The sequence below is a fragment of the Cryptomeria japonica genome, unplaced genomic scaffold, assembly GCF_030272615.1.
Source record: "Cryptomeria japonica unplaced genomic scaffold, Sugi_1.0 HiC_scaffold_303, whole genome shotgun sequence".
NCBI classification, from domain to species: Eukaryota; Viridiplantae; Streptophyta; class Pinopsida; order Cupressales; family Cupressaceae; genus Cryptomeria; species Cryptomeria japonica.
In genome coordinates, this window is record NW_026729125.1 from 97,501 (window position 1) to 112,797 (window position 15,297).

The window sequence follows — 15,297 nt, forward strand, 5'->3', positions numbered from 1 at the left end:
CACCTCGAAGCGGTCTAAGAATCGGGCGCACTTGGGGCGACTACCAGTGCCAACCCCTTATCCCGCGGTGCGTCCGACACACAGAAATTTCCAAGGCGGCCAAGGAGCCTCCCCGCATAGCAATCGGGGTGTGAGGTTACGGATGCAGCATTGATAGCAATCGAGGTGTGAGGCGAAGGATGCAGAAGTGAGAGCCGAGGGATGTAGCAGAGATAGCAATCGGGGTGTGTGATGCAGAAGAGATAGCAATCGAGGTGTGCGGTGGGAAGGGCCCAGCAGCCAGAATGCATGAAGCGACGGATGAAGCAGTGATGACAACCGGGCTGTGAGGAGAGGAGGGATGCAGCCAAGAAAGCAATCAGGGCTCGAGGCAAGGGATGCATCAAGGATAGCAATCATGTTGTGAGGCGAGATTCCAAAGGCTAAACGTGAGAGGCTGCAGGGTCGACTCAGAGAGGTCTATGCATGTGAGAGGCTGAAAGCAAGGTCGACTCGGAGCGGTCTATGCATCGGGCGCGCTTGGGGCGACTACCAGTGCCAACCCCTTATCCCGCGACGCGTCCGACAAAGAGAACGTTCCAAGGCGGCAGAGGAGGTTACCAGCCGAAGGATGCAGTAGCAATAACAGGTATAGTTCCGCGGCGGCCGAGAAGACTCACCGCATAGGAATCGGGATGCGAGGCGAGGGATGCGGCGGGAAGGCCCCGACGGCTAAACGGAAGAGGCTGCAGGGCCGCCTCGGAATGGTCCAAGCATCGGATGCGATTGGGACGACTACCAGTGCCAACCCCTTATCCCGCGATGCGTCCGATACACAGATAGTTCCAAGGCGGCCGAGGAGCCTCACCGCATATCAATCGGGGTGCGAGGCGAGGGATGGGGCGGGAAGGCCCCAACGGCTAGACGGAAGAGGCTTCAGGGCCACCTCGGAATGGTCCAAGCATCGGACGCGCTTGGGGCGACTGCCAGTGCCAACCCCTTATCCCGCGATGCGTCCGATACACAGATGGTTCCAAGGCGGCCGAGGAGCCTCACCGCATAGCAATCGGGGGTGCGAGGCGAGGGATGGGGCGGGAAGGCCCCAACGGCTAGACGGAAGAGGCTTCAGGGCCGCCTAGGAATGGTCCAAGCATCGGACACGCTTGGGGCGACTACCAGTGACAGCCCCCTATCCCGCGATGCGTCCGATACGAAGATGGTTCCAAGGCGGCCGAGGAGCCTCACCGCATAGCAATCGGGGTGCGAGGTGGGGGATGCGGCGAGATGGCCCCAACGGCTAGACGGAAGAGGCCACAGGGCCGCGTCGGAATAGTCCAAGCATCGGACGCGCTTGGGGCGACTACCAGTGACAACCCCTTATCCCGCGATGCGTCCGATACGAAGATAGTTCCAAGGCGGCCGAGGAGCCTCACCGCATAGCAATCGGGGTGCGAGGTGGGGGATGCGGCGAGATGGCCCCAACGGCTAGACGGAAGAGGCTGCAGGGCCGCCTCGGAATAGTCCAAGCATCGGACGCGCTTGGGGCCACTACCAGTGACAACCCCTTATCCCGCAATGCGTCCGATACGAAGATAGTTCCAAGGCGGCCGAAGAGCCTCACCGCATAGCAATCGGGGTGCGAGGTGGGGGATGCGGCGAGATGGCCCCAACGGCTAGACGGAAGAGGCCACAGGGCCGCCTCGGAATAGTCCAAGCATCGGACGCGCTTGGGGCGACTACCAGTGACAACCCCTTATCCCGCGATGCGTCCGATACGAAGATAGTTCCCAGGCGGCCGAGGAGCCTCACCGCATAGCAATCGGGGTGCGAGGCGAGGGATGCGGCGAGATGGCCCCAAAGGCTAGACGGAAGAGGCTGCAGGGCTGCCTCGGAATAGTCCAAGCATCGGACGCGCTTGGGGCGACTACCACTGCCAACCCCTTATCCCGCGATGCGTCCGATACACAGATAGTTCCGAGGCGGCCGAGGAGGTGGGGGATGCAGCGAGATGGCCCCAACGGCTAGACGGAAGAGGCTGCAGGGCCGCCTCGGAATAGTCCAAGCATCGGACGCGCTTGGGGCGACTACCAGTGACAACCCCTTATCCCGCGATGCGTCCGATACACAGATAGTTCCGAGGCGGCCAAGGAGCCTCACCGCATAGCAATCGTGGTGCGAGGTGGGGGATGCGGCGAGATGGCCCCAACGGCTAGACGGAAGAGGCTGCAGGGCCGCCTCGGAATGGTCCAAGCATCGGATGCGCTTGGGGCGACTACCACTGCCAACCCCTTATCCCGCGATGCGTCCGATACACAGATAGTTCCAAGGCGGCCGAGGAGCCTCACAGCATAGCAATCAGGGTGCGAGGCGAGGGATGCGGCGAGAAAGCCCCAACGGCTAGAGGGAAGAGGCTTCAGGTCCGCCTCGGAATGGTCCAAGCATCGGACGCGCTTGGGGCGACTACCAGTGACAACCCCTTATCCCGCGACGCGTCCGATACACAGATAGTTCCAAGGCGGCCGAGGAGCCTCACCGCATAGCAATCGGGGTGCGAGGCGAGGGATGCGGCGAGAAGGACCCAACGGCTACACGGAAGAGGCTTCGGGGCCGCCTCGGAATGGTCCAAGCATCGGACGCGCTTGGGGCGACTACCAGTGACAACCCCTTATCCCGCGACGCGTCCGATACACAGATAGTTCCAAGGCGGCCGAGGAGCCTCACCGCATAGCAATCGGGGTGCGAGGCGAGGGATGCGGCGAGAAGGACCCAACGGCTACACGGAAGAGGCTTCGGGGCCGCCTCGGAATGGTCCAAGCATCGGACGCGCTTGGGGCGACTACCAGTGACAACCCCTTATCCCGCGACGCGTCCGATACACAGATAGTTCCAAGGCGGCCGAGGAGCCTCACCGCATAGCAATCGGGGTGCGAGGCGAGGGATGCGGCGAGAAGGACCCAACGGCTAGACGGAAGAGGCTTCGGGTCCGCCTCGGAATGGTCCAAGCATCGGACGCGCTTGGGGCGACTACCAGTGACAACCCCTTATCCCGCGACGCGTCCGATACACAGATAGTTCCAAGGCGGCCGAGGAGCCTCACCGCATAGCAATCGGGGTGCGAGGCGAGGGATGCGGCGAGAAGGACCCAACGGCTAGACGGAAGAGGCTTCGGGTCCGCCTCGGAATGGTCCAAGCATCGGACGCGCTTGGGGCGACTACCAGTGACAACCCCTTATCCCGCGACGCGTCCGATACACAGATAGTTCCAAGGCGGCCGAGGAGCCTCACCGCATAGCAATCGGGGTGCGAGGCGAGGGATGCGGCGAGAAGGACCCAACGGCTAGACGGAAGAGGCTTCGGGTCCGCCTCGGAATGGTCCAAGCATCGGACGCGCTTGGGGCGACTACCAGTGACAACCCCTTATCCCGCGACGCGTCCGATACACAGATAGTTCCGAGGCGGCCGAGGAGCCTCACCGCATAGCAATCGGGGTGCGAGGCGAAGGATGCGGCGAGAAGGACCCAACGGCTAGACGGAAGAGGCTTCGGGTCCGCCTCGGAATGGTCTAAGCATCGGACGCGCTTGGGGCGACTACCAGTGACAACCCCTTATCCCGCGACGCGTCCGATACACAGATAGTTCCAAGGCGGCCGAGGAGCCTCACCGCATAGCAATCGGGGTGCGAGGCGAGGGATGCGGCGAGAAGGACCCAACGGCTAGACGGAAGAGGCTTCAGGGCCGCCTCGGAATGGTCCAAGCATCGAACGCGCTTGGGGCGACTACCAGTGACAACCCCTTATCCCGCGACGCGTCCGATACACAGATAGTTCCGAGGCGGCCGAGGAGCCTCACCGCATAGCAATCGGGGTGCGAGGCGAGGGATGCGGCGAGAAGGACCCAACGGCTAGACGGAAGAGGCTTCAGGGCCGCCTCGGAATGGTCCAAGCATCGGACGCGCTTGGGGCGACTACCAGTGACAACCCCTTATCCCGCGACGCGTCCGATACACAGATAGTTCCGAGGCGGCCGAGGAGCCTCACCGCATAGCAATCGGGGTGCGAGGCGAGGGATGCGGCGAGAAGGACCCAACGGCTAGACGGAAGAGGCTTCAGGGCCGCCTCGGAATGGTCCAAGCATCGGACGCGCTTGGGGCGACTACCAATGACAACCCCTTATCCCGCGACGCGTCCGATACACAGATAGTTCCGAGGCGGCCGAGGAGCCTCACCGCATAGCAATCGGGGTGCGAGGCGAGGGATGCGGCGAGAAGGACCCAACGGCTAGACGGAAGAGGCTTCAGGGCCGCCTCGGAATGGTCCAAGCATCGGACGCGCTTGGGGCGACTACCAGTGACAACCCCTTATCCCGCGACGCGTCCGATACACAGATAGTTCCGAGGCGGCCGAGGAGCCTCACCGCATAGCAATCGGGGTGCGAGGCGAGGGATGCGGCGAGAAGGACCCAACGGCTAGACGGAAGAGGCTTCAGGGCCGCCTCGGAATGGTCCAAGCATCGGACGCGCTTGGGGCGACTACCGTTGCCAACCCCTTATCCCGCGATGCGTCTGATACACAGATAGTTCCGAGGCGGCCGAGGAGCCTCACCGCATAGCAATCGGGTTGCGAGGCAGATTATTGGGAAGGGAACCCCCTGGGATGCGGCTCAAGCAGTGCCCAAAGGGACTGGAATGCGGAATCACATCGAGAGACCCAAATGCTATATGAGGGCTCAAATCGAATTATCGATTTGGCCACGACATGGACGCATCGGAACGACTACCTTTGCCGAACCACTCGCAATTGCATCCATACCGAAACCAATAGACATTTCCGTTAGAGCCCTCGCATAGCATTCGGGAATCTCGCATGCCCCTCTAAATCGACCAATGCTGGCGCTCAATGAAAATCCGAGCGCTACCACCGTTCGAGCGCCAGCATTGGTCGAGTTAGAGGGGCACGGGGGAGAATGCTCCAGTCAACACCTCCCCTATATAAGTTATTTGTCCGATTCTCGCACAACCGTAGTCTGCCTCGTCGAATCAAACAACGGTCCCAGATTCCGACTTCCGTTCCGTAGAGACCCAAAAGCTAGATGGAGGCTCGCAAGAAAGAGAGTCGGCGCATAGCAATCGGGTTTCTCGAACGTTTAGGGACCGAGCTCACTTGCGGATAGGGCAAAATCCGCCAAGCAACCCAAAAGCTAGACGGGGGCTCGAATCGAATCGCCTAGGCGGCCACAACAACGACGTGTTGGATCGACTACCAGTGCCAAACCATTCAGCAAGACTAGTCTGTGTCGAGGCCGGATAGAGATTCTCAGAGAGCGCCCGCATAGCATTTAGGAGACCTGCCGCGTCCCTCACACTCGACAAATGGTGGTGCACGTTTATAAATCCGAGCGATCCCAACCCTTTCAAGCACCAACATCGGTCGAGATAGAGGGGCACGGAGGGGGCTGCGTGAGACAACACAGTCCCCTATATAAGTTATTTGTCCGATTCTCACACATCCGAAGAATGGTCATCAAATCGGACAACAGCCCAAACTTCCGACTTCCGTCCCAGAAAGCCCAAGAGCTATCTAAAACGTTCATGGCCGGAACTCGATCGCGGCTATACCAGTCCGCCAAGCAACCCAAAAGCTAGACTGGAGCTCTAGTCGAATCACCTCTGTGGCCATTGCAAGGACGTGTTGGAGCGACTACCATTGCCGAACCATTCCGCAGGTCGAGTCCATACCAAGGCCGCATAGAGATTCACGATGAGCTCCTGCATAGCAATCAGGAGACTTGCCGTGTCCATCACAATCGATAAATCCTGGTGCAAGATTTTTGCATCCGAGCGCTCCAACCAGTCGAGCACCAGCATCAATCGACATAAACGGGCACGGGGGGAGGATGCTCGAGAACACTACCTCCCCTATATAAGTTATTTGTCCGATTCTCAAGCAGCCGAAGTCTGGTCATCGAATCGGGTCAAAGACCACAACTTCCGACTTTACCCACAATGCAAGTCATCGAATCGAACATCGGCCCCCGAGTCGGACTCCATGCGTATGTCAGGTCATCGGACCCAAATTCCGCCTTCCTGCGCATGGCGGGCCATCAATATCAACTCGGTCATCGGACCCAAACTCCACCTTTTTGCGTATGGCACGCCTTCAAATCGGTCATCGGACCCAAATTCCGCCTTCCTGTGCATGGCGGGCCATCAACATCAACTCGGTCATCGGACCCAAATTCCGCCTTTCTGCGCATGGCACGCCATCAACTCGGTCATCGGACCCAAATTCCGCCTTCCTGCGCATGGCAGGTCATCGGACACAAATTCAGACCTCGCCAATATGCCTACGTATCGAATCGGTCATCGGACCCAACTTCCGACTTCATCCATACTGTAGGGTCTTTGAGGTTGGCGCGGTGCGCTCAACCCAGGGAGTCGACCCATCGAAGCATACACCTCCCCTATATAAGCTATTTGTCCGATTCCCACACCTGTGTAGTTTGCACCTCTGACCAGGACATCGACCCCAACTTCCGAACTCGACTGCAACGACGGCACCAGCGCCTTGGTGCGCACCTTGCGACGCACAGTCCCAACATTCGCCTTCCTGCACATGGCAGGTCATCGGACCCAAATTCCGACCTCGCGAGTATGCCTACATATCGAATCGGTCATCGGACCCAACTTCCGACTTCATCCATACCGTAGGGTCTTTGAGGTTGGCGCGGTGCGCTCAACCCGGGGAGTCGACCCAACGAAGCATACACCTCCCCTATATAAGCTATTTGTCCGATTCCCACACCTGTGTAGTTTGCACCTCCGATCAAGACATCGACCCCAACTTCCGAACTCGCCTCCAACGACCGAACCAGCGCCTTGGTGCGCACCTTGCAACGCACAGTGCCAACATTCGCCTTCCTGCACGTGGCAGGTCATCGGACCCAAATTCCGACCTCGCGAGTATGCCTACATATCGAATCGGTCATCGGACCCAACTTCCGACTTCATCCATACCGTAGGGTCTTTGAGGTTGGCGCGGTGCGCTCAACCCGGGGAGTCGACCCAACGAAGCATACACCTCCCCTATATAAGCTATTTGTCCGATTCCCACACCTGTGTAGCTTGCACCTCCGATCAGGACATCGACCCCAACTTCCGAACTCGACTAAAAAGACCGCACCAGCGCCTTGGTGTGCACCTTGCAACGCACAGTGTCAACATTCGCCTTCCTGCACATGGCAGGTCATCGGACCCAAATTCCGACCTCATGAGCATACCTACTAATCGAATTGGTCATCGGACCCAACTTCCGACTTCATCCATACCGTAGGGTCTTTGAGGTTGGCGCGGTGCGCTCAACCTGGGGAGTCGACCCATCGAAGCATACACCTCCCCTATATAAGCTATTTGTCCGATTCCGACACCTGTGTAGTTTGCACCTCCGCTCAGGACATCGACCCCAACTTCCGAACTCGCCTGCAACGACCGAACCAGCGCCTTGGTGCGCACCAAAAGTGCGCACTTTTGGAGGGCACTTTTGTGCGCTCCAAAGGTGCGCACTTTTGGAGGGCACTTTTCTGCGCTCCAAAGGTGCGCACTTTTGGAGGGCACTTTTTGGAGGGCACTTTTCTGCGCTCCAAAGGTGCGCACTTTTGGAGGGCACTTTTTGGAGGGCACTTTTCTGCGCTCCAAAGGTGCGCACTTTTGGAGGGCACTTTTTGGAGGGCACTTTTCTGCGCTCCAAAGGTGCGCACTTTTGGAGGGCACTTTTTGGAGGGCACTTTTCTGCGCTCCAAAGGTGCGCACTTTTGGAGGGCACTTTTTGGAGGGCACTTTTCTGCGCTCCAAAGGTGCGCACTTTTGGAGGGCACTTTTCTGCGCTCCAAAGGTGCGCACTTTTGGAGGGCACTTTTTGGAGGGCACTTTTCTGCGCTCCAAAGGTGCGCACTTTTGGAGGGCACTTTTTGGAGGGCACTTTTCTGCGCTCCAAAGGTGCGCACTTTTGGAGGGCACTTTTTGGAGGGCACTTTTCTGCGCTCCAAAGGTGCGCACTTTTGGAGGGCACTTTTGTGCACTCCAAAGGTGCGCACTTTTGGAGGGCACTTTTCCTGTGCTCCAAAGGTGCACACCTAGGTGAGCACCTTCGACCACACCTTGTAGCACACCAAACTCTGACTTTCGACTTCATCCGCAATGCAGGGTCTTTGAGGTTGGCGCAATGCGCACAACCAGGGGAGTCGACCCATCAAACCCAACACCTCCCCTATATAAGCTATTTGTCTGATTCTCATACATGCGTAGCCTGCAGGAGCAATTAGGACATCGACCCCAACTTTCGGCTTCTAAACGAAAACAAGGTCTTTGAGGTTGGTGTAATGCGAACAACTAGGGGAGTCAACCCATCAAACCCAACACCTCCCCTATATAAGCTATTTGTCTGATTCTCATACATGTGTAGTCTACAGGAGCAATTAGGACATCGACCCCAACTTTTGACTTCTTAACGAAAACAAGGTCTTTGAGGTTGACGTAATGCGCACAACCAGGGGAGTCGACCCATCAAACCCAACACCTCCCCTATATAAGCTATTTGTCCGATTCTCATACATGTGTAGCCTGCAGGAGCCATTAGGACATTGACCCCAACTTTTGACTTCTTAACGAAAACAAGGTCTTTGAGGTTGGCGTAATGCGCACAACCAAGGGAGTTGACCCATCAAACCCAACACCTCCCCTATATAAGCTATTTGTCTGATTCTCATACATGTGTAGCCTGCAACAACGATTAGGACATCCACCCCAACTTCTGAATTCGTCTGCGTTGACCGCACCAAAGGTGCACGCCTTGGTGCTCACCAAAATCCGACTTCCGACTTCTTCTGCTATGCGGGGTCTTTGAGGTTGGCGCAGTGCGCACAACCAGGGGAGTCAACCCACCGAATGCAACACCTCCCCTATATAAGCTATTTGTCTGATTCTCATACATGCGTAGACTGCAGCAATGATTAGGACATCCACCCCAACTTTTGACTTCTTAAACAAGACAGGGTCTTTGAAGTTGGTGCAGTGCACACAACCAGGGGAGTCGACCCATCAAACGCAACACCTCCCCTATATAAAGCTATTTGTCCGATTCTCATACGTGTAGTCTGCAGCAGCGATTAGGACATCGACCCCAACTTCCGAATTCGTTTGCATTGACCGCACCAAAGGTGCACGCCTTGGTGTGCACCCTGGAGTGCACTTTGGTGCTCACCTCGGTGCACACTTTGGTGTGCACCTCGGTGTGCACCAAAGGTGCGCACCTTGGAGCGCACCAAAGGTGTACACTTTGGAGCGCACCACATAGGGTCTTTGAGAGGTTGGCGCAGTGCGCACACCAAGGTGGGTGTTGAGGTGCGTGCCGAGGTGGGTGGGTGCTAGGGTGCGCTCCATGGTGGGTGCCAGGGTGGGTGCGTGCTAGGGTGGATTCCAAAGAGGGTCATAGGGTGGGTGCCAAGGTGGGTTGGTGATATAGTGGGTTCAAAGGTGGGTACTAGGGTGGGTTCCAAGGTGGGTCACAAGTTGGGTGCCAGGATGCGTGGGTGTTAGGTTGGGTGCCAAGGTGGGCTCCTGCGTGGGTGGGTGCTAGGGTGGGTTTCAAGGTGGACGCGAGGGCGGGTGCCAAGGTGGGTAACAAGTTGGGTGTTAGGATGGGTGAGTGCTAGAGTGGGTGCCAAGGTGGGTGGGTGCTAAGGTGGATGCCAAGGTGGTTCACAGGGTGGGTGGGTTCTAGGGTGAGTTCCAAGGTGGGTCACAGGTTCAGTGCTAGGGTGGGTGTCAAGGCGGGTGTCGAGGTGCCTGGGTGCTAGGGTGTGGATGCCAATGTGGGTCATAGGGTGGGTACTAGGGTGGGCTGCAATGTGGGTGCCAAGGTGGGTAACATGCTCGGTGGGTTCTAAATTGGGTGCCAGGGTGGGTGTGCACCCACCTTGCCCGAGGTGGGTGCCAAGGTGCCAGTGTGGGTGGGTGCTAAGGTGGATGCCAAGGTGGGTGAGAAGGTGGGTGATAGGTTGAGTGGTAGGATGGGTGGGTGCCAAGATGGGTCACAGGGTGGGTGCAAGGGTGGGTAGGTGCTAGGGTTGGTGTCAGGGTGGGTGGGTGCTAGGTTGGGTTCCAAGGTGGGTGCGAGGGTGAGTGTCAAGGTGGGTCACAGGTTAGGTGCTAGGATGGGTGAGTGCTAGGGTGCAAAGGTGCCAGGGTGGGTGCTAGGATGGGTCGATGCTAGGGTGAGTGGCAAGGTGGGTCCACAAGTGTCAAGGTGGGTGCCGAGGTGGGTGCCAAGTCGGCGACTGCTATGGTGGATGCCAAGGTGGGTCACGGGGTGGGTGCCAAGTTGCTAGGTTGGGTTCCAAGGTGGGTGCCAACGTGGGTGCTAGGGTGCGTGGGTTAAAGGGTGTGTCACAACGTGGGTGCCAGGATGGGTGCGCACCCACACTGGCCAAGACGGGTGCGGGTGCAAGGTTGGGTTCCAAGCCCGGTCACAGGCTGGGTGCTAGGATGGGTGGGTGCCAAGGTGGGCACCAGGGTGGGTGCACCCACCCTGGCCAAGGTGGGTCACGGGGTGGGTCCTAGGGTGGGTAACGGGGTGGGTACTAAGGTGCGTGCCAAGGTGGGTCATAGGGTGGGTGCCAAGGTGGGCACCAGGGTGGGTGTGCACCAACCCTAGCCAGGGTAGGTCACGGGGTGGTTGTCGGGGTGGGCGTCAAGGAGCCAAGGTGGGTGGCAAGTAGCCAAGTTGCGTGCCAAGGTGGGTGTCGGGGTGGGTGCCAAGGATCCAAGGTGGGTGCCAAGGAACCAAGGTGGGTGTCTGGGTGGGTGCCGAGGTGGGAGCCAGGGTGGGTCCCAAGGTGAGTGCAAAGGTGGGTGCCAGGGTCAAGGTGAGTGCCAATGTGGGTTCCAAGGTGCCAGGGTCAGGGTGAGTGCCAATGTGGGTTCAAAGGTGCTAAGTTGGGTGCGAGGTTGGGTGCGAGGGTGGGTGGGTGCCAAGGTGTGCTAGGTGGAAGCCCGGGTGGGTCGGCATCCCATGGGTGTCGAGTTGGGTGCCTGATGGGTGCTTCTTGTCAAGTTTTAGTCGTCGGGACTCATTTCGAGCCTTAGAGGTCGTTTCTTGTCCGGTTGCCCTGTCTTCGACCTGGGAACCCAATTTTGGTCCTCGGGTCCCATTTTTTTTTGTCTCGCATCCCACTTTTGGCCTGTGGCCTTTTCGGGGTCGATTCTCGTTTTGGGCATCAGAGCATGTTTCTTCTCCTAAAACCCAATATTTGTTTATTAAGTCTCGGAACACATTTTTGTTCTCGTGGACCCATCATGGGTCTTGGAACGCATTTGTGGTCCTTGGGTCCCATTTTGCATCCCGAAACTTGTGTTTTGGTGCTTGATCCCTATTTTGGGTGCCCACCTTGCACCAAGTGCGCACCCGGGGCAAACCGAGCGCCTTGGTGCACCGGGGCAAGATCGAGCGTGCACCCGAGGCGCCCCGAACATGCACCAAGGTGCACTCGGCCCACATGTGAGCGCAGGTCGTTGCGCCCGAGGTGGTGTGTGGGCACCGCGTTGCAGACGGGACACTGCACGCACACGACGCCCCCTCCAGGTGCACGCACGTAGGCCGGGCCGGGTGCACACCCGACGCCCTAGCAAGGTGCGCGCACCCGGGCAGGGCTCACACTTGGCGAACGGGGCGCACTTCGCGAGGGAGGGTGTGCACCTCGACGGGGGTGGGTGGCCGGGGTGGATTCGCACGTGGGTCGCGGTTTGCTAAGTACACACTGCGACAAGCTCATAACGGGTGCGATCATACCAGCATTAGTGCACCGGATCCCATCAGAACTCCGCAGTTAAGCGCGCTTGGGCCGGAGTAGTACTGGGATGGGTGACCTCCCGGGAAGTCCCGGTGTTGCACCCTTTTTTAGTTTTTCGCCGGGCGTCGCAATGCTATTTGAATAAACCTTTTGCCCGTTTGCGTTCTCGTCGGGGCCGGGCCGGGCCGGGGTGCGCTGCCCGCACTACCGCGCGCGCGGGGGCGACACCGAGCGCGCACCCGAGGCACCCCGAGCACACAGGCCACGGTGCAACCCGGGCGTTGTGCGCGCACCCCGGTGCGCCCGAGGTGCTGCGCGCGCACCCAGGTGAAATCGGTGTGCACCTCGGCCAGTGCGCGCTCGGTCGAGTCGCGCACGTTGGCCAAGGTGCACGGTGATGTTTCTTACTCTAAGGTTCCGCACCAGACGCCCGGGACAGGTGAGCGAAGCTGGGCGGGGCCGGGTGCACGGCCGGGGCAGGTGCACGCAGCTGGAGAGAGCTTTGGAGCACACTTCGGAGCGCACCAATGATGCGCTCCATTCAAAAGTTTCCTGAAAAGGCAAAAAAAGTTGAGATTATAGAATTTCCCACTTGAGAGATTGTAAAAAAAAAAAATTTAAAATGAAGGAAACGCGGGTGCCAAGGTGTGCGCAGCCCAGCCAAGGTGTGCGCACCAAGGCGCCCACCCTGGCGAAGGTGCACGCAAGGTGCGCACCCGAGGCAAACCGGACAATTAACCCAACTTTCGACTTCGCGCGCACCTTGGAGCGCACTTCGAAGCGCTCCTTGGTGCGCACCAATCTTGGGCACCTCGGAGTGCACCATGGCGCCCACCAAGGTGCGCACCCGGGGCAAACCGAGCTCCGACTTCGTGCGCACCTTGGAGCGCACGAAAGGTGCGCACCATGGCGCCCACCAAGGTGCGCAGCCCAGCCAAGGCGTGCGCATCAAGGTGCGCACCCTGGCGAAGGTGCGCACCCGGGGCAAACCGAGCTCCGACTTCGTGCGCACCTTGGAGCGCACAAAAGGTGCGCAACCCAGCCAAGGTGTGCGCACCCCGGTCAAACCGAGCTCCGAATCGTGCGCACCAGAGGTGCACGCCATCGTGCGCACCTTGGAGCACACTTCGGAGCCCTCCTTGGTGCGCGCCGATGTTGCGCACCTCGGAGCGCACCCGGGGAAAACAATGCAATTAACCCGACTTTCGACTTCGTGGGCACCTCGGAGCGCTCTCGGGTTCGCACCTCGGAGCACACCGAGGTGCGCACCTTTGATGCGCTGCCTTCACCAATTTCCAGAAAAGGCAAGAAAACATTGAGAAGGTGTGCGCACCGAGGTGCCCACCCTGGCGAAGGTGCACGCGAGGTGCGCACCCGGGGCAAACCGGGCTCCGACTTCGTGCACGCCGCACCTTGGAGCACACTTCGGAGCGCTCCTTGGTGCGCACCAGGGCGCGCAACCCAGCCGAGGTGCCCACCCCGGCGAAGGTGCACGCGAGGTGCGCACCCGGGGCAAACCGGGCTCCGACTTCGTGCACGCCATGGTGCCCACCGCGGCGAAGGTGCACGCGAGGTGCGCACCCGGGGCAAACCGGGCTCCGACTTCGTGCACGCCGCACCTTGGAGCACACTTCGGAGCGCTCCTTGGTGCGCACCATGGTGCCCACCAGGGCGCGCAACCCCGCCGAAGGTGCACGCGAGGTGCGCACCCGGGGCAAACCGGGCTCCGACTTCGTGCACGCCGCACCTTGGAGCACACTTCGGAGCGCTCCTTGGTGCGCACCATGGTGCCCACCAGGGCGCGCAACCCCGCCGAAGGTGCACGCGAGGTGCGCACCCGGGGCAAACCGGGCTCCGACTTCGTGCACGCCATGGTGCGCACCGCGGCGAAGGTGCGCACCCGGGGCAAACCGGGCTCCGACTTCGTGCACGCCGCACCTTGGAGCACACTTCGGAGCGCTCCTTGGTGCGCACCAGGGCGCGCAACCCAGCCGAGGTGCCCACCCCGGCGAAGGTGCACGCGAGGTGCGTACCCGGGGCAAACCGGGCTCCGACTTCGTGCACGCCGCACCTTGGAGCACACTTCGGAGCGCTCCTTGGTGCGCACCATGGTGCCCACCAGGCCGCGCAACCCAGCCAAGGTGTGCGCACCAAGGTGCACGCGAGGTGCGCACCCGGGGCAAACCGGGGTCCGACTTCGTGCACGCCGCACCTTGGAGCACACATCGGGGCGCTCCCGGGTTCGCACCGGCGTTGCGCACCGTGGTGGGCACCTCGGAGCACACCAAGGTGGGCAGCGAGGTGCGCACCTTTGATGCGATGCCTTCACTAATTTCCATAAAAGGCAAAAAAAAAACGAGATTTTAAAATTTCCGTTTTGAAAGATAGTGAGAAAAAGGGAATGCTGGTGCCATCTTGAGCCCGCCCTGGTGCGCAGCCCAGCCAAGGTGTGCGCACCAAGGTGCCCACCCTGGCGAAGGTGCGCGCCCGGGCAATTAACCCAACTTCCAACTTCGCGCGCGCCAGGGTGGGAGCGCACCCAACAACCGGGCCTGGGAAGAGCCAATGCGAGAAACCCCACCAAACGCTCTGACAAAAAAAGAGGGGGCGCTCCAGTAACCCCGCTTCGGAGCGCACCCTGGGCAAACCCAGCCAAGGTGCCCACCCCGGCCAAGGTGCAGGCGAGGTGCGCACCCGGGGCAAACCGGGCTCCGACAACGTGCACGCCGCACCTTGGAGCACACTTCGTAGCGCTCCCGGGTGCGCACCTCAAAGCACACCAAGGTGGGCAGCGAGGTGCGCACCTTTGATGCGCTGCCTTCACTAATTTCCAGAAAAGGCAAAAAAAAAAGGAGATTTTAAAATTTCCGTTTTGAAAGATAGTGAAAAAAACGGAACGCGCGTGCCATCTTGAGCCCGCCCTGGTGCGCAGCCCAGGTAAGGTGCCCACCCTGGCAAAGGTGCGCACCCGGGCAATTAACCCTACTTCCGACTTCGTGCGCGCCAGGGTGGCAACCGGGCCTCGGAAGAGCCAATGCGAGAAACCCCACCAAACGCTCCGACAAAAAAAGAGGCGGCGCTCCAATAACCCCGCTTCGGAGCGCAGCCGGGGCAAACCCAGCCAAGGTGCCCACCCCGACGAAGGTGCACGCGAGGTGCGCACCCGGGGCAAACCGGGCTCCGACAACGTGCACGCAGCACCTTGGAGCACACTTCGAAGCACTCCCGGGTGCCCACCGGCGTTGCGCACCGTGGTGGGCAGCGAGGTGCGCACCTTTGATGCGCTGCCTTCACTAATTTCCAGAAAAAGGCAAAAAAAAATGAGATTTTAAAATTTCCATTTTGAAAGATAGTGAAAAAAAAGGAACGCGGGTGCCATCTTGAGCCCGCCCTGGTGCGCAGCCCAGGCAAGGCATGCGCACCAAGGTGCCCACCCGAGGTGCACACCCGGGGCAAACCGGGCTCCGACTTCGTGCA

The 15,297-nt window shown here is 59.7% G+C and overlaps 1 non-coding gene across 1 annotated transcript; it reads left to right on the plus strand.

Moving 5' to 3' along the window:
• Positions 1-11,805: 11,805 nt before the first annotated feature.
• LOC131870185 (5S ribosomal RNA) lies at positions 11,806-11,924 on the plus strand. The gene has a single exon (XR_009368512.1). It is a non-coding gene; the product is annotated as a 5S ribosomal RNA (ribosomal RNA).
• The last annotated feature ends 3,373 nt before the right edge of the window (positions 11,925-15,297 follow it).